This window comes from Amia ocellicauda, chromosome 7 (assembly GCF_036373705.1).
Source record: "Amia ocellicauda isolate fAmiCal2 chromosome 7, fAmiCal2.hap1, whole genome shotgun sequence".
NCBI classification, from domain to species: domain Eukaryota; kingdom Metazoa; phylum Chordata; class Actinopteri; order Amiiformes; family Amiidae; genus Amia; species Amia ocellicauda.
The window spans coordinates 36,482,772-36,501,568 of NC_089856.1; the positions used below are offsets into that span (position 1 = coordinate 36,482,772).

The window sequence follows — 18,797 nt, forward strand, 5'->3', positions numbered from 1 at the left end:
GTAACTGAGTAGATTGTGAAATACTCAGACCGGCCCGTCTGGCACCAACAACCATGCCACGCTCAAAATTGCTTAAATCACCTTTCTTTCCCATTCAGACATTCAGTTTGGAGTTCAGGAGATTGTCTTGACCAGGACCACACCCCTAAATGCATTGAAGCAACTGCCATGTGATTGGTTGGTTAGATAATTGCATTAATGAGAAATTGAACAGGTGTTCCTAATAATCCTTTAGGTGAGTGTATATATATAACGAGAAATTACCGGACATAAATACTAACCTGCGTAGTTATTTGATGTCCGACTTACAATACTAATGAGAGACTCACCTTCGTCTTACTAACCCGTATTGTAGTCAATGTGTTAATAAACTTTTTTGTTTAACGATTTGTGTGTTATCATATACAATCCCATGGTCTTTGATTTGGTCACAGAAGTGATTTGTCTTTGATTTGTTGATCTAGAGTTGAGTTTTAATTAGTTTTAACCTTTTGTAAAATTAGTGTAGTGCTTCATTTAGTCTTTGTTTTTAATATACATTTTCAAATTTATCTTACGAATTTACGGAAATTGAGTTCTACAAGATTCCAGGATTTGTGATAAGGTGATACTATAAATTCACTTCTTTAATTGAAATGTATAAGTGTACCTTATGATACAACAATGAGGCTTCACAAGAGCAACCTGCCCTCTCGGCTCACACATGGGCATCTGAATGCCATCAGGAAAATCGACAGGGCTCAAAAACGGGCCCCTGATGGTGACGCATCGCCCGGCGCGAGAGCTGTCAGGTAATAATGATCTGAGTCAGATGTGAGACTACCTGACCCATTTATTTAATTTCTTAACAATAGGTTTAGTTAACAATCAGTGAGATACATATGGCTGCGACTGTAGAATAGTGGAGCGCAGTTTAATTCTCTGGCAGAGAAATAATGGAAAATATGATGGTTATTAACTTATTGTCAGTGTTAAACAATACAAGTCATACGCGAGTTATTTTTGTAAACGCGCTTCTCCAAAAAGAAAGGAAATTAGATTAAACAACAGCTGATCTCTGGAAATTAACTTTATTATAATTATTTTAACAAATAGGTGTTTTGAAGTTGTGCAATGTGTTTTATAAATATTTAGTTAATGTCCGTCTTTTACAAAGTGGTCATTTTTGTATGTTTTTAGTATCTGCATCCCTTTCTTTATATTTTATTAAAGCTTAGGCTATGTCTCAGAATATGTTTTCTCCAACAGCGTTACACGCAAGATTTAATCAAATAAGTTAGGGACCGGGTTTCTCTTTTCTCTGGGCTGAGGTCTTTTAATACAAACATATGTGTGTGTAATTATATATATATATATATATATATATAAAAATGTTCTATAGCTCAATTGTATTGTTTGTGTGCTTAATATGAACGTTATAGGCATGGTATCCACTGTGAAAAAGCCAACCAAAGTAGACACGATGTTCTGGCCCCCATGTAGCTCGATTAGGTCCAATACGTGACTATTGCAATGCAAATCATTACATCATCGGAGGTCATGTGAACTTGCCAACGTGATGTCACATTCAGTAGACGTCGTCTGATAGTGTTTGAACAGTACAGATCTACCTTCCCAATCATCCAAGCCATCAGACAGCCAGGTATCCTGACTGGAGTGGAGATACAGAGTGTCATTACAGCTCTTCTGGCAGGAGTGAGGAAACAGGCACTGCAACGCTGATGCCAACTGGGATATGTTACCTTGTGCCATCTTTCAGGTCACTTCCACAGACCCTAACCCCCTTTTGTGTTCATCTCAAATTCAATATGAACTTTATTGGCGTGGCCTGTTTACACCAGCATTGCCAAAGTGTTCACAGATGCAGCAAAGCTGAATATAAATAGAGAATAAACCCTCTCTCCCTCCCTCTCTCTCTCTTCCAGACCCAGAAGCATATTGCAAGCGATGAGCGCGGCCGACCGATCAGGGTTAAAGCATTTCTTGTCCACAACGTTCAGAACAACAGCTAAAAAGTTTCTCAAAGCCCTCATCAAGGGAGATGAGGCCCTGGCCATGCAGATCTACCAGGACAACCCAAAGTTCAGAAAATCCCTGGACCAAAACGCCTCCTACGGGTAGAAATATGGATGCAACACCGCCCTGTACTACACCTCCCAGCACGCCATGACACACCTGCTGAGGTCAGCCCCACCCCGCCCTCCCAGTCTGCCTCCGAATGTCTCGTTGTCTCCCTCCTGTGTTTCCTCTGTGTGTCTGTGTGTTTCTCTCTGTCTGTGAAGGAATTGAAGGAAGAAAAAAAAAAAGACCATCAGTCATCGATAAAAAATTTCAAAAAGGTATTAATTCTGATATAAATAGTAATACCAGAGAAACTGTTATAAGTATGTGTTTGGGTAAAATGAACACTTGTTTTATTCTATAAACTGCTGACAACATTTGCGAAGCGAGTGGCATTGACGCTTCAAAGTCCGAAGGGTTGGGTTCCGTGTGTGAGTTTCTATTTTTCTTCTTCTCCTGAACGAACAGGTCGTTCCTCTACAACAAAGGTGGGAACCCCAAAAAGCGCAACGCACACAACCAGACTGCCCTCCACCTGCTGTGCTCCAAGCCCCAGACCGTGCCGCTTGAGCAGGATGATCAGCGCCGGGCCAACTGCCTGCAGATGATCCTAAAGTGGAGGGGCGAGAGGCTGGATGGTGGCGCGTACGAGCGGGCCGATGTCAACGCCACCGACGACAAGGGGAACACGGCCCTGCACTACGCTGCCTCTGCAGGTGAGGCCTGTGGACTCAAACAGCCCGGCCCACAGCTGGCCAGTGCTCACTGGGACACTGGGTTTGGGCTGGGAAAGTGAATAGAATACCCTGCTTTCTCGTTCTACACTCTTACAGTTCGTATAAAAATGCATCCTCCCAGTTGCTCAACAATGCTGTACGCCTGGCTGGGCTCTGTACGCTCTTACAGTCTCGTCGTAGCCCCACACATATTGACAGAGATTCACAGATGCTCTTTGAACCCTATGAGAACAGGTGATGTTCTGATCTTCTCTGATCTGCCTTGATTTTATTCACCCTGGTTTGTAGTTTGAGTTTTATAGTGAAACCCTTGGTGGCAGGGTGTGGGTGGGGGGAGTTAAAATAAACGTATTAAACCATGTATGTTGCCTGGGATACAGCCACTTGCTAAATAAGTTCATCATCATCATCATTAATATTCTCCTTGTAACGACCCCCATGTTGGTCTCCTGCAGATCCTGGTGAACTGCAACGCCAACCTGTTCTCTGAGAACAAGGACAGGGAGACCCCATGTGACTGCGCTGAGAAGCAGCACCACACAGAACTGGCCCTCAGCCTGGAGGCTCAGATGGTCTTCTCCAAGGACCCCAAGGATATGGAGGCCCTGGACAAGAGAAAGGTACTGGCCCCTGGGAGCGAGGGGGCAGAGGGGGGCTTGTTGAACACCCTGTTGGGCTTGTTTCTTGTATTAGGGGTGGGGGAGGAAAGGTTCACAGAGCCACTACACGATGGAGAATCAGCTGAGAACAAAGAGAAAGAAGAAGTCGATTGACATCATAATCATATTGCCTACCAGATGCCCTTATCCAGGGCAGTTGCAGTTGTTACAATACATCACATAATTTGTACATCCAATGACCCATTTATACAGCTGGGTTTTTACTGGAGCATTCTGGGTAAAGTGCTTTGCTTAAGGGTACAACAGCACTGTCCCCCACCTGGGATAGACCCCTCAACCCTCTACATTGGAGTCCAGAGTCCTGACAGAGCTGGAGAAGAGGCATGGAGGGGTGCAGACTGGTCAGCCATGACACACCGCTGTGGAAAGCGAGGGGAAAGAAAAAAAGTACCATGCTATGATGTAACCAAGAGAAAACGGACAAATGACTGTACGGATTTACGGGTGGGACAGGGTTGTCGTGTGACTGCTCAGACGCCCTGGTGTGGCCTGTGTACACAAGCAGGGATTTTATTATGTTCTGTGGAGAAACGTAGCACATCGATGCACTGTGTATAAGAGAGCACTCTGCTGCGGGAGACTTTCCCGTTTGGTTTTAAAACATGGCAGTGTATTCTGAGGGCTGCTCAGTGTATAACCTCTAATTATAGCTGTAAAGCACAGAGGGAGAAGGGGGGGGGGTGGTTTGCATTTCATAAGATTATAAGGGAGGAATGAAATTGCGATGAAAAACTGATCCTAAAGTCAGCTGATGCTGATCTGATTTTGAGATTAGCGATTGCTAAATTGATTGATTGCTTTTGTAATGTTTTTGATTTGTTTTATTGTACATAATATTCTTACTCTTCCACTTCAAACCAAAAGTTACGTTTGTCACATAATAGTGTGTTGTCTGAACAGCCTTGTGGATTCTTAGTTTTTTCTTATTTCTGTGCGTCTTTGTGTGTGTGTCTCTCTGTTTGTCTCCGTTTCTTTGTGTCTATGCAGCCATATGAGGGTCTGACAATGCAGGACCTCCATGAACTGAAGAACAATCTGACTGAGGAGACGGCAGACATGCTGCAGGTTCCCCTCTTCACTGCCGGGGCCCTGCTCCGCACTCACGGTACCGGTGCCCGCGCAGCACTCCACACTGACTGGCCCTGAACAGAGCCAAAGAGACGGGCAGGGGGACAGAGACAAACAGAGAGACACACACACAGACATAGTCGTGACTCAGCCACCAGCCAGCCTTGTTCGTCTTCTGTCATTATGCCTGCGGCCAGTGGCCTGTGAAATTGAGCACTTTCTAAGGCACCTCAGTGCCCACTGTCCCCTCACACAGCCATTGTGTTCAGCAGGCATCTCTGAAGCCCTGGATAGCACCCCCTCCATTGATAAAGCTTGGAAATGCAGTTGCTACAAATCTCTCGCATTTGTTCACGGGAGTTCATATATTGAGATGGTTTGTTTGTTAGCAGATGGGGAGTTACATAGAGCGACAGTTCACACTTCACAAAACACGATACCATAAACCGGGGGAGGGGGTTTATGGTAAGTCCATTTCACTCCTAATGGAGGCCCATTCAGTAAGAGGAAGTGGAAGAAACATCACAGTAGCCAATCTGTGTTGTGCCTTCATGGTAGTGAAACATATACAAATTATTGATTAAAAACAAATGTACACCCTGGGAAACTCTGGCGTTTCCGTGTCCTGAAACATCGCTGATGACTGAAGGTTTCTGGTCCTGATCATTAGATGCAAGGGATGACATTTATTCACTAGATATGATGGAGAGGAATTGAATGTGATTGTCTGGCTTCTTATGTGTAATTTTTCTATTAAAAACATACAAAGAAGCCAGAAACACTCTGATTGACTAGTTCAGTGGTTCTCAAACCTGTCCTGGAGTACCACATGCTATGCTGGTTTGTGTTCCAACCGAACTCTCAATTACTTCAACCCTCAATTTTACTCTTTTGCTTCAATTGACTCTTTAAATTGGAGATTTCAAGTTCCATCTACAGCAGGTGTGGGGAACCTTTTTCCTATCAAGGGCCATTCGAGTGTTCACAAATGTGTTCACGGGCCACAACCTTAATTAATACACCTACATGAAAACATGAATACAGATGAAATTTACATTCTAATGCAAGAACAAAACACTTTTCTAAACATAATGCAATAATGCTCAAAAGCAATATTTTAAAGTTCAAAAATAATATTATTTTAAAATAAAATAATATTGCATTTATCAAAACATAATTCTACATTAAAGTAAACATTCTCAACACTGTGTAAACTTTGTTTTCAACATACAAAGCTACAGTGAATAAAATCAGTGTATTTCAATAAACTATGTCCCAGATTTTAATCTACAGTGTCATACTTAACATGAACTCTACAACTGTTTAACATTTAAGATCTCAGATTAGGCAAATTATTAGTTAAATTAGGGGTCACCCAATTAGTAATGAAGTAATTGAGTGCACAGTTGAACCAAGAAACGGCAGGGCAGGATTGAGAACCCCTGTATGTGGATCCCAAAACAAGATTCCTTTAGAAATCAGCAGCAGTTTACAGTGGGCAATAATACAAAGTGTCTGTGAGTCTGTTTTTATGAGTTCATCTGTTAGGGTGAGAGTGACTAACAGTTTTCACTTGTGTTGCTCTTCTCCTTCCCATGGGTGTCAGACTGGGACAAGGAGAAACTGCAGATGGCATTGCTGTCCAATGCAGAGGACTGCTGCAAACGCTCAGGGGTGAAGATGCCCACTCCTCCACCCAGCAAGTACAATTCGAGGGACAACTTGCCCTCCCCCTGCACCCCGGACGAGGACGAGGAGAAGGATGAGGACAGTGAGCAGGGTGAGAAGGAGGACGGGGAGGAGGACTGTGTGGAGGATGAGGACAGTCAAGAGGACGAGGACAGTGAGAAGGACGAGTACATGGACGCAAACAATGATGAGGATGAGGACAGGCTTCTGGTAACGACCCCCCCATGTCACTCCTGTGTCTGCCTCACTCTTAGTGTGCATGTGTGTGTGCGTGTGTGTGTGCGTGTGCGTGTGTGTGTGTGCTTACACTGCTCTCAGCTACATTCCTCCCTGTACTCTGGGGTACGGGGCAGTGCCTGACAAATCTACAAGTTACAGCCACTGGAATCAGTTGGTTGATTGATTTGATGTGGTATCAGACACCCTTATTAGGGTTCCTAATCAAGAAATCTTCTGAGGCAGAGCAATTATGCTAATGCATTCAGGCACTACATTTACATAGACATAGTCTTTGATATTTATTCGGAAAGGTCGCGCTGGGTTTCCCTGACAATCGCTGCGTTCACAGCTCCTGTCTCCGCTCTGTCTAGAAACAGTCAACTTTTCTTTACCTCTGTACATTGGTGATACGTGAATGAATCCAACATCTTTCCATTTCATTATTATTATTACACAGATAATCGTTACGAAGGTTAGCAATTGGGCTCCGGCAAGAAGCAGCCCATATTGAAGAACACACACAGACTAATTAACATTCGTTAATGAATGAATCAGTGACTGAATTAATGTAATGGGCTTGTGTTTTCTTGTTTCTGTGTCTTCTTCCAGTGCGCCTTGTGTTTGTGCACTATCCCAGCGTCTGAGTACCCCGTGGACTGTGGAGAGGGACACCTGTTCTGCTGGTGAGAGTGAGAGAGAGAACAACCATACTTTTTTTTTAATGGGAAAATGTAAGCATCTAAAAAAGCAAACAATGCTTTGTGTCTAGGGTCTCAAAGAAATACATACCACCAGCAATACAATTACTGCTCAATATCAAGTCCTGAGACACAAGCCACTGATTTCAGAGTTCCTGACAGTGTCAGCAGAAGGTCGTTGTGTGCTTCTCTGCAGTTCATGAGATCGGGCAGGTTTGGGAAGGCTTCTCTGCTGTTCTTTACCTCAGCCGGGCTTGAGTCTGATAACCCAGGGATCCCCTCTCTTGCTTAGCGGCCACGGTTCTGATTGAGCCGAGGTGGCCGAGTGTGAAAGGGGGCCCGAGGCATATCTGAACACCTGTTTTTGTCTACAGGCAATGTCTCGGCAAGTCACACGAACCCTGTGACTGTCAGACGTGGCAAGCGTGGCAGGGCAAACTGTCAGAGATGGATCGGCAAGAAGGTGAGTGACCCCTGTGCTTTGTTTTCCTCAGTGTGTGTCCTGCTGTTTGCTTACAGGTGGCCTATTAAATCTACAGTACCTGATAGAACCTACAGGAGCCTGTTACCCCCTCAAGGACTGGAGCCGCCCAGCCCTGATCTGAAGACCCTGACTGTTTTGAGTCCTTTTTAGCTAATTTGTATGTATATTCTGTTAATGAATAGACAGTCCTATTCCCATTTGGCTCAGTTTATTCCCCGGCTCCTTGGCAGCCCCCCTCCTGCCTGTCAGTGTGTGCCCCCGGCTTCACCGCGCCGCTGACTCCATGTCTTCTGTCTCTCCTGTCGTCTTCCCAGGCGGTGGAGTGAGCGAGGCCCGCGAGGACGTAGTCAACAGCCTGTGGCTGCTCAACAACTCCAAGCCCTGCCCCAACTGTGACACGCCGATCCAGAAAAACGAAGGATGCAATCATATGAAGTGCTTCAGGGTAATGTCCTGCACACCACCCCCCACCTGAACATTTAAGATCATTGCTTTGTGAATTGAATTAATTGATCGCCCCTGTTGGAGCTCATTTGGCTCTTTCCTGATATTAAAAATATAATTTCCACTGAAAGCAAAATTATCGTCTTGAAAGCAGGAAGGACAATGTTGGGCAGCCTGGGAAGAACCTCTGTCTGTCTGTCTGTCTGTCTCTCTCTCTCTCTCTCTCTCTCTCTCTCTCTCTGTCTGTCTGTGTCTCTCTCTCTGCATCGGCCACTTTCTCTCTGTGTCTGTGTTTCTGTCTGTCAGTCTCTCTAATAATGTAGGCACAAGTGAATGTGTGTCTGTGAATATTGACCCTGCAGAGTTGTGTGTGTCTGTGTTGGGTTTTCAGTGCAAGTTCAACTTCTGCTGGATATGCCTGGACGATTGGAGGTTACACAGCTACAACACAGGGGGGTCCTACACCTGCACGCGCTTCGATGCCATCCAGCTGGCGGAGGAGAGGTTTGCGAAGGAGGTTTGGTCCTGACTCTTACTGTTGTTGTTTTATAGTTGTTACCGTTATTACTGTTATTGTTATTATCTTTATTTTTATTATGGTGTTGTTGTGGTTATTATGACCATTATTATTTTGTATTCTGCATCAGTGTGACCCAGTGTGTGCTTTATCTTCTGTTTTGTGTTGTTGTCACCCCTCCCCAATCAGGCTCAGAAGAAGCGCAAGGCTCTTGAGGAGCATGATCACTTTCAGGAGTACCTCAAAAGCTACAGGACCCATGAAGACCGCTACCAGGTGAGAGAGACGTGGCTCCAGAGTGGCCACTGGTGTCCCCCCCACACACACACAATGCAACAGGACAGCAGTGACTCTGTTCTCTCCTGTCCCCTTCCCCCCCCGCAGCTGGAGCAGGAACTTCTGATCACCGGAAAACAGAGGATAGAGCAGCTGAGCCGGGCACTGAGCGAACGTGAGTGAGACTCCCGTACCCCCACTGACCTGTGCCTAGTGAGAGAGTTTGTGAATTCACACTGGATGCGGACATGCTTAATCTGTATGCTGAGACTCGCCCCCCCGGCCCGTGTTCTGTGTTCTGCCTCTACAGGAGAGGGTGGCGCCCCCGACACCACCTTCTTTGACGACGCCATGCACGAGCTCTTGAAGACCAGGCGCATCCTGGCCTGCTCTTCTGCATACGGGGTCTTTCTGGAAGTCAATAGCAGAAAGGAGAAAACATTCAAACGTATGCAGGTAAGGTGGCTGTTTCCCTGGGGCTTCGGTTTGTTTTTGGATTCATGGGAAATAATCAGTATGTAATCTGACCCCTCCCTGATCTCTCCCCCGACCTCTTGTGCCTGTGTCCACAGACTGACCTGGAGACGGTGACAGAGGACCTGGTGACCCTGGTGACCCAGCGCACGCCACGGCACAAGATCGTGCGCGCCGCCTGCTTGGTGCAGCAGAAGCGGCAAGAGTTCCTTTTCTCCGTGTCCCAGGACTTGGAAACATTGTACGTCTCCCCTGTCCCTGTGTCCTTCAGCATGGCTCTGTCTTTCCGCCTCTCTCTCTCTCTCTCCCTCTCTTACCCTGAATTTTACCCCCCTCCTCTCTCTCTTTTTCACTCTCTCTTAAAGATTAATTCTTTGAGCTGGAGTCATGTTCCTGAGTCTGAGCTAATTTGTTAGCTTGTCAGCAAGTGCGACACAATCCTGAAATATTTAATCTGTCAAATGTTAAGAGAAGAAAGAAACCATGCCTGCTGTACTGTTTATCTTGCAGTTTCCATGATGGCAAGTGGGACTGGGAGCTCTTGGGGTTGCAGTCTTCTGAGGTAACTATCTGCCGTGTACTTTCTCACTCTGTTGTGTTGTAGTGAGACTGTGCTCTCCTGTAGACTGTGCTGTTGAGTTATTCTGCAGAGACGTACGCATGTGACTAAGACATTAACAGACTGAGTGCTTGTGCAGGAAGTAACTTGTTCTCTGTAAGCGATTGTATGTAGGTGCCTAACCGTGTTTGCCGAGAAAGGTAACTGAAGTGTCATTCTGTTTTAATCTAAAGCTTATGGAGTATCTGCTGAGGCTTGAGAGGAATGCCCAAAGAGAGAACTGTCACAGAGACCATCCACAGGTATTGCAAAAGACACTTTTTATTTTAATTTGGATGCTTAATTGTTATTTCTAAAACAAATACACACATTGGAATGATTTTTGTTTACTTTTTTCTGTGAAAATCGTTCATTAGGTTGTGCGATACTGGACCTTTAGATATCATTGCCAAGATAGGATTGCACATCACCATTGCCAATAGCTGACAGTGAGGATCAATATTGAATCTGACACAGAGTTGAGATTAGTTCAGATTATTCTGTTCATTTGTCTTTTCTGATGCTCCAAACTCCCTGGTGGTCTGTAGTCAGATTGCATCCCTTTTGTATTGATGTATTGAAATGTAAACCCAGGCGCACACAGAGGGGTGGGAGACACACAATCATGCCGTTGTGAGCTGACGGCAGCAGCAGTGTGCAGTGTGACCCGCGCGTTAACGCCCGTGTTCTTGACCCTGCAGGTGCTGAGCCCCCTGGACAAGGACAACCTCAGCGTCCGGCTGGTCACCCTGCTCTGCCAGCAGCAGTTGAGCTGGCGGGGGTGGGCGACAGCCTGAGGTGCCTGGGCAACATGGGGAGCCCCTACGGCCTCGAGCAGTTTGAGAGCCTGGGCCTGGGGTGGGGTTTGGCCGTTAGGGACATAATTCAACCCTGAGGTACATACACTATACTGAGGTGTATACACTACATACTGAGATGCATACACTATATACTGAGATCGTATACACTATATACTGAGATCATATACACTGTATACTGAGATGCATACACTATATACTGAGATCATATACACTGTATACTGAGATGCATACACTATATACTGAGATCATATACACTATATACTGAGATGCATACACTATATACTGAGATCATATAAACTATATACTGAGATGCATACACTATATACTGAGATCATATAAACTATATACTGAGATGCATACACTATATACTGAGATCATATACACTACATACTGAGATGCATACACTATATACTGAGATCGTATACACTGTATACTGAGATGCATACACTATATACTGAGATCGTATACACTATATACTGAGATGCATACACTACATACTGAGATGCATACACTATATACTGAGATCATATACACTGTATACTGAGATGCATACACTATATACTGAGATCGTATACACTATATACTGAGATGCATACACTATATACTGAGATGCATACACTATAGACCGAGATCGTATAAACTATATACTGAGATGCATACACTATATACTGAGATCGTATACACTATATACTGAGGTACATACACTATACTGAGGTGTATACACTACATACTGAGATGCATACACTATATACTGAGATCATATACACTGTATACTGAGATGCATACACTATATACTGAGATCATATACACTGTATACTGAGATGCATACACTCGCCTCAAACCTAAGGCCTGATGTGTGACTTAGACCCCGTTCACACTTATTAGGCCGGCCCTGGGCCGCCTCAAATTTAGTCCGGCTTTTTTCAGACACCCAGTTCACACTTGCGGTTTTAGGAGCCTAAGTGCGTCACATATGCGGGCGAAAAGGCGGCCTAAACGAAATGCATGCCGGGAATAAACAAATCTGCTCTAACAAACCAGTGACGCAGGACATTAAATCTGCTTACAGGTGTATGCGCTGTATTTATAATCACAACTTATTAATATTGATTGGCTATTGTTCGGTTCTATATTGTATTTGAAAGTAATCTTAACCCTTTGCAGCCGAAGCTTTCTAAAATAATTAAAAATGTGCTGGTTCAGTGGGGAATCTAATTAATATATTTCCCTTTTCAAATGTCTGTCTGTGGTTCTGCACGTCTGAAAGTGCTGTTACAATTCACCCGAAAGCGAAGCACCTTTATTAGCACATCTGCATTAAATCACAATAAATCGTATGCATTAGTAAGCAATCGTGTGCATCGAAAGCAGCCTCTGTGACGCGTCTATAGTTTTATCCTCAGACAGCAGCGCTGTGCACTTCCTGCGGTTTGTTTTTTAACTTCATCTTCATCCACATTGTAAACAGCGCTTTCATTTCTGCATCGTCCCAGTTTTTACCTCTAACGCTGGCATTTGTGATTGTACTGCTCAGCTCAATATAACTGCATTTCGGATTGCATAGTAAATAACTGGTCTCGTATTAAAATGCACTGATTTGAATGGAAACCTGCTTCGGTTAAATTTATATCGTTTTAATGCAAAATGCAGATAATTAATAAAGTTATGGTCCCGTTTCACAATTTCACAATGCAATTTCCACGTGTAAAATGCATACTGTTAAATTTCAGACTTCAATCATACTTAGTACAAGAACAACAAATAGCAAGTTTACCAGCTACACACACTTTTAATCGACCGAGTAGTTTGAACTGTTTACATTATAAGTCATTACTTAGCCTAGACTTTTATAATATATATATAGATGTGAACTAGCGAAATGTATCGGTACATTTAAGGCTATAGATCGATATGACATTCAAACAATTCAGAGACAATACTGTGTCCTGCAAGTGTGAACGGGGTCAGAGAGACGCGGAATAAACACAGATGGCGAAACAGCTACAGCGCTGCAGGACACAGTATTGTCTCTGTCTCTCTCTCTCTCTCTCTCTCTCTCTCTCTCTCTCTCATATATATATATATATATATATATATATATATATATATATATATATATATATATATTACGTTATATTGTTTTATGATACTGTTTTAGTAAATTAAAAAATAAGAAAAATAAAAGTTTTAAATTCATATTTATTTTAATTTAGGTTATAATGTTTTATGATACTGTTTCAGTAAATTAAAAAATTTAAATAAAAGTTTTAAATACATATATATTAGGTTATATTGTTTTATGATACTGTTTTAGTAAATTAAGAAATAAGAAAAAATAAAGTTTTATATATATAAGGTTGTATTTTCTTATGATACTGTTTTAGTAAATAAAAAGAAAAAGAAAATAAAAGTTTTATATTTTATTTTAGGTTATAATGTTTTATGATTCGTTTTAGTTAATTAAAAAATAAATATAAAAGTTTTAAATATATATATATATATATATATATAGGTTATGATTTGATTATGATATATATATATATATATATATATATATATATATATATATATATATAACGTTATATTGTTTTATGATACTGTTTTAGTAAATAAAAATAAGAAAAGTTTTAAATACATATATATGTATAAGGTTATAAATATATATATATATATATATATGGTTATATTGTTTTATGATACTGTTTCTGTAAATTAAAAAATAAGAAAAATAAAAGTTTTATATATATATATTACATTATATTGTATAAATTTGAGAAAAATACAAGTTGTAAATACATATGTATATTTTATTTTAGATTATGTTTGATTATACTGTTTTAGTAAATTAGAAAATAAGAAAAATAAACATTTTATATACAGTAGGGGAAAAAAGTATTTGATCCCCTGCTGATTTTGTACGTTTGCCCACTGACAAAGAAATGATCAGTCTATAATTTTAATGGTAGGTGTATTTTAACAGTGAGAGACAGAATAACAACAAAAAAATCCAGAAAAACGCATTTCAAAAAAGTTATAAATTGATTTGCATATTAATGAGGGAAATAAGTATTTGATCCCCTATCAATCAGCAAGATTTCTGGCTCCCAGGTGTCTTTTATACAGGTAACGAGCTGAGATTAGGAGCACTCTCTTAAAGGGACTGCTCCTAATCTCAGCTCGTTACATGTATAAAAGACACCGGTCCACAGAAGCAATTAATCAATCAGATTCCAAACTCTCCACCATGGCCAAGACCAAAGATCTGTCCAAGGATGTCAGGGACAAGATTGTAGACCTACACAAGGCTGGAATGGGCTACAAGACCATCGCCAAGCAGCTTGGTGAGAAGGTGACAACAGTTGGTGCGATTATTCGCAAATGGAAGAAACACAAAATAACTGTCAGTCTCCCTCGGTCTGGGGCTCCATGCAAGATCTCACCTCGTGGAGTTTCAATGATCATGAGAACGGTGAGGAATCAGCCCAGAACTACACGGGAGGATCTTGTTAATGATCTCAAGGCAGCTGGGACCATAGTCACCAAGAAAACAATTGGTAACACACTACGCCGTGAAGGACTGAAATCCTGCAGCGCCCGCAAGGTCCCCCTGCTCAAGAAAGCACATGTACAGGCCCGTCTGAAGTTTGCCAATGAACATCTGAATGTTTCAGAGGAGAACTGGGTGAAAGTGTTGTGGTCAGATGAGACCAAAATCAAGCTCTTTGGCATCAACTCAACTCGCCGTGTTTGGAGGAGGGGGAATGACCCCAAGAACACCATCCCCACCGTCAAACATGGAGGTGGAAACATTATGCTTTGGGGGTGTTTTTCTGCTAAGGGGACAGGACAACTGCACCGCTTCAAAGGGACGATGGACGGAGCCATGTACCGTCAAATCTTGGGTGAGAACCTCCTTCCCTCAGCCAGGGCATTGAAAATGGGTCGTGGATGGGTATTCCAGCATGACAATGACCCAAAACACACAGCCAAGGCAACAAACGAGTGGCTCAAGAAGAAGCACATTAAGGTCCTGGAGTGGCCTAGCCAGTCTCCAGACCTTAATCCCATAGAAAATCTGTGGAGGGAGCTGAAGGTTCAAGTTGCCAAACGTCAGCCTCAAAACCTTAATGACTTGGAGAGGATCTGCAAAGAGGAGTGGGACAAAATCCCTCCTGAGATGTGTGCAACCTGGTGGCCAACTATAAGAAACGTCTGACCTCTGTGATTGCCAACAAGGGTTTTGCCACCAAATACTAAGTCGAAGGGGTCAAATACTTATTTCCGTCATTAACATGCAAATCAATGTATAACTTTTTTGAAATGCGTTTTTCAGGATTATTTCGTTGTTATTCTGTCTCTCACTGTTAAAATACACCTACCATTAAAATTATAGACTGATCATTTCTTTGACAGTGGGCACGTACAAAATCAGCAGGGGATCAAATACTTTTTTCCCTCACTGTACATATATTGCATGTCATTACACACACACACACACATATACATATATATATATATATATATTTAAGCAAACACAGATAAACACACATACCTATATCTCTTTAGTTTATATATTCATCAATAGACATTAAAGACAAATACACCACTTTTCTTAGAGAACAACAGTGAAATGTATAGAATTATATCTGTACATTTGACCAGCCCTGTACTTATTATATTTGTTACATTAGTGAATGCTCAAATGTAGCCTTAACATGTATCATATTTACGAATATACTGCATTTAATTTCATTACACACACAAACACACACACGTATATATATATATATATATATATATAATCTTGTTATGTTTTATTTATCAATAGACACTAAAGACACGTACACCACTTTTTTTAGAGAGACACAGTGACGCACTATTTGTGAATACTCATATGTATAAAATAATATCTAATACACTCACCTAAATTATTATTAGGAACACCATACTAATACTGTGTTTGACCCCCTTTCGCCTTCAGAACTGCCTTAATTCTACGTGGCATTGATTCAACAAGGTGCTGAAAGCATTCTTTAGAAATGTTGGCCCATATTGATAGGATAGCATCTTTCAGTTGATGGAGATTTGTGGGATGCACATCCAGGGCACGAAGCTCCCGTTCCACCACATCCCAAAGATGCTCTATTGGGTTGAGATCTGGTGACTGTGGGGGCCAGTTTAGTACAGTGAACTCATTGTCATGTTCAAGAAACCAATTTGAAATGATTCAACCTTTGTGACATGGTGCATTATCCTGCTGGAAGTAGCCATCAGAGGATGGGTACATGGTGGTCATAAAGGGATGGACATGGTCAGAAACAATGCTCAGGTAGGCCGTGGCATTTAAACGATGCCCAATTGGCACTAAGGGGCCTAAAGTGTGCCAAGAAAACATCCCCACACCATTACACCACCACCACCAGCCTGCACAGTGGTAACAAGGCATGATGGATCCATGTTCTCATTCTGTTTACGCCAAATTCTGACTCTACCATCTGAATGTCTCAACAGAAATCGAGACTCATCAGACCAGGCAACATTTTTCCAGTCTTCAACTGTCCAATTTTGGTGAGCTTGTGCAAATTGTAGCCTCTTTTTCCTATTTGTAGTGGAGATGAGTGGTACCCGGTGGGGTCTTCTGCTGTTGTAGCCCATCCGCCTCAAGGTTGTACGTGTTGTGGCTTCACAAATGCTTTGCTGCATACCTCGGTTGTAACGAGTGGTTATTTCAGTCAAAGTTGCTCTTCTATCAGCTTGAATCAGTCGGCCCATTCTCCTCTGACCTCTAGCATCAACAAGGCATTTTCGCCCACAGGACTGCCGCATACTGGATGTTTTTCCCTTTTCACACCATTCTTTGTAAACCCTAGAAATGGTTGTGCGTGAAAATCCCAGTAACTGAGCAGATTGTGAAATACTCAGACCGGCCCGTCTGGCACCAACAACCATGCCACGCTCAAAATTGCTTAAATCACCTTTCTTTCCCATTCAGACATTCAGTTTGGAGTTCAGGAGATTGTCTTGACCAGGACCACACCCCTAAATGAATTGAAGCAACTGCCATGTGATTGGTTGGTTAGATAATTGCATTAATGAGAAATTGAACAGGTGTTCCTAATAATCCTTTAGGTGAGTGTATATGTATATATAATATCATTTGTTTGTGCTCAAATGTATAGAATTAATAAAATACACACACACACACACAATGGTGACTTTTATTGTGACAAACAAGCATTTTACAACATGGAACATAGTCAGAAGTATACTAAGCTTACTAATGCATACGATTTATTGTGATTTAATGCAGATGTGCTAATAAAGGTGCTTCGCTTTCGGGTGAATTGTAACAGCACTTTCAGACGTGCAGAACCGAAGATAGACATTTGAAAAGGGAAATATATTATTTAGATTCCCCACTGAACCAGCACATTTTTAATTATTTTAGAAAGCTTTGGCTGCAAAGGGTTAAGATTACTTTCAAATACAATATAGAACCGAACAATAGCCAATCAATATTAATAAGTTGTGATTATAAATACAGCGCATACACCTGTAAGCAAATTTAATGTCCTGCGTCACTGGTTTGTTAGAGCAGATTTGTTTATTCCCGGCATGCATTTTGTTTAGGCCGCCTTTTTGCCGGCATATGTGACGCACTTAGGCCTCCTAAAACCGCAAGTGTGAACTGGGTGTCTGAAAAAAGCCGGACTAAATTTGAGGCGGCCCAGGGCCGGCCTAATAAGTGTCACACATCAGGCCTTATGCATGAGGTGAGTGTATGCATCTCAGTATATAGTTTATACGATCTCAGTGTGTAGTGTATACATCTCAGTATATAGTGTATGTATCTCAGTATATAGTGTATGTATCTCAGTGTGTAGTGTATACATCTCAGTATATAGTGTATGTATCTCAGTATATAGTGTATACATCTCAGTATATAGTGTATGTATCTCAGTATGTAGTGTATGTATCTCAGTGTGTAGTGTATACATCTCAGTATATAGTGTATGTATCTCAGTATATAGTGTATGTATCTCAGTGTGTAGTGTATACATCTCAGTATATAGTGTATGTATCTTAGTATATAGTGTATGTATCTCAGTGTGTAGTGTATACATCTCAGTATATAGTGTATGTATCTCAGTATATAGTGTATACATCTCAGTATATAGTGTATACATCTCAGTGTGTAGTGTATACATCTCAGTATATAGTGTATACATCTCAGTATATAGTGTATGTATCTCAGTGTGTAGTGTATACATCTCAGTATATAGTGTATGTATCTCAGTATGTAGTGTATGTATCTCAGTGTGTAGTGTATACATCTCAGTATATAGTGTATGTATCTCAGTGTGTAGTGTATACATCTCAGTATATAGTGTATGTATCTCAGTATATAGTGTATGTATCTCAGTGTGTAGTGTATACATCTCAGTATATAGTGTATGTATCTCAGTGTGTAGTGTATACGATCTCAGTATATAGTGTATGTATCTCAGTGTGTAGTGTATACATCTCAGTATATAGTGTATGTATCTCAGTATATAGTGTATACATCTCAGTATATAGTGTATGTATCTCAGTATATAGTGTATACATCTCAGTATATAGTGTATGTATCTCAGTATATAGTGTATGTATCTCAGTATATAGTGTATGCATCTCAGTATGTAGTGTATACATCTCAGTATATAGTGTATGTATCTCAGTATATAGTGTATGTATCTCAGTATATAGTGTATGCATCTCAGTATGTAGTGTCATGTCAAAATTTTCTGCCAAAAACAATATAATAAAAATATAAATAATTGTTTCTGCCTGATGTTTTTTTTTCCCTAAACGTGGACGAAAGACATTTCTCAACTCCTCACAGTACCAGGACTCGGCAACTAGCAAATCTTTCTTGATGATATTTTGTTAGTTATTTTTGATTAAGTTTAGGGGTTGAATATTTCTATATAGATTTGATTCTTCCATAGGTGATTTCATTTCATCTATCAGCACCTGATCATGGAGAAAAAA

The 18,797-nt window shown here is 41.5% G+C and overlaps 1 protein-coding gene and 1 pseudogene across 1 annotated transcript in view; one reads left to right on the forward strand and one right to left on the reverse strand.

Moving 5' to 3' along the window:
- Positions 1 to 18,797, reverse strand: part of LOC136753381 (voltage-gated potassium channel subunit beta-1-like) — an 85,335-nt gene that overhangs the window by 35,254 nt on the left and 31,284 nt on the right. The window lies entirely within an intron of this gene.
- On the forward strand, positions 1,928 to 10,742 carry LOC136753247 (ankyrin repeat and IBR domain-containing protein 1-like; annotated as a pseudogene).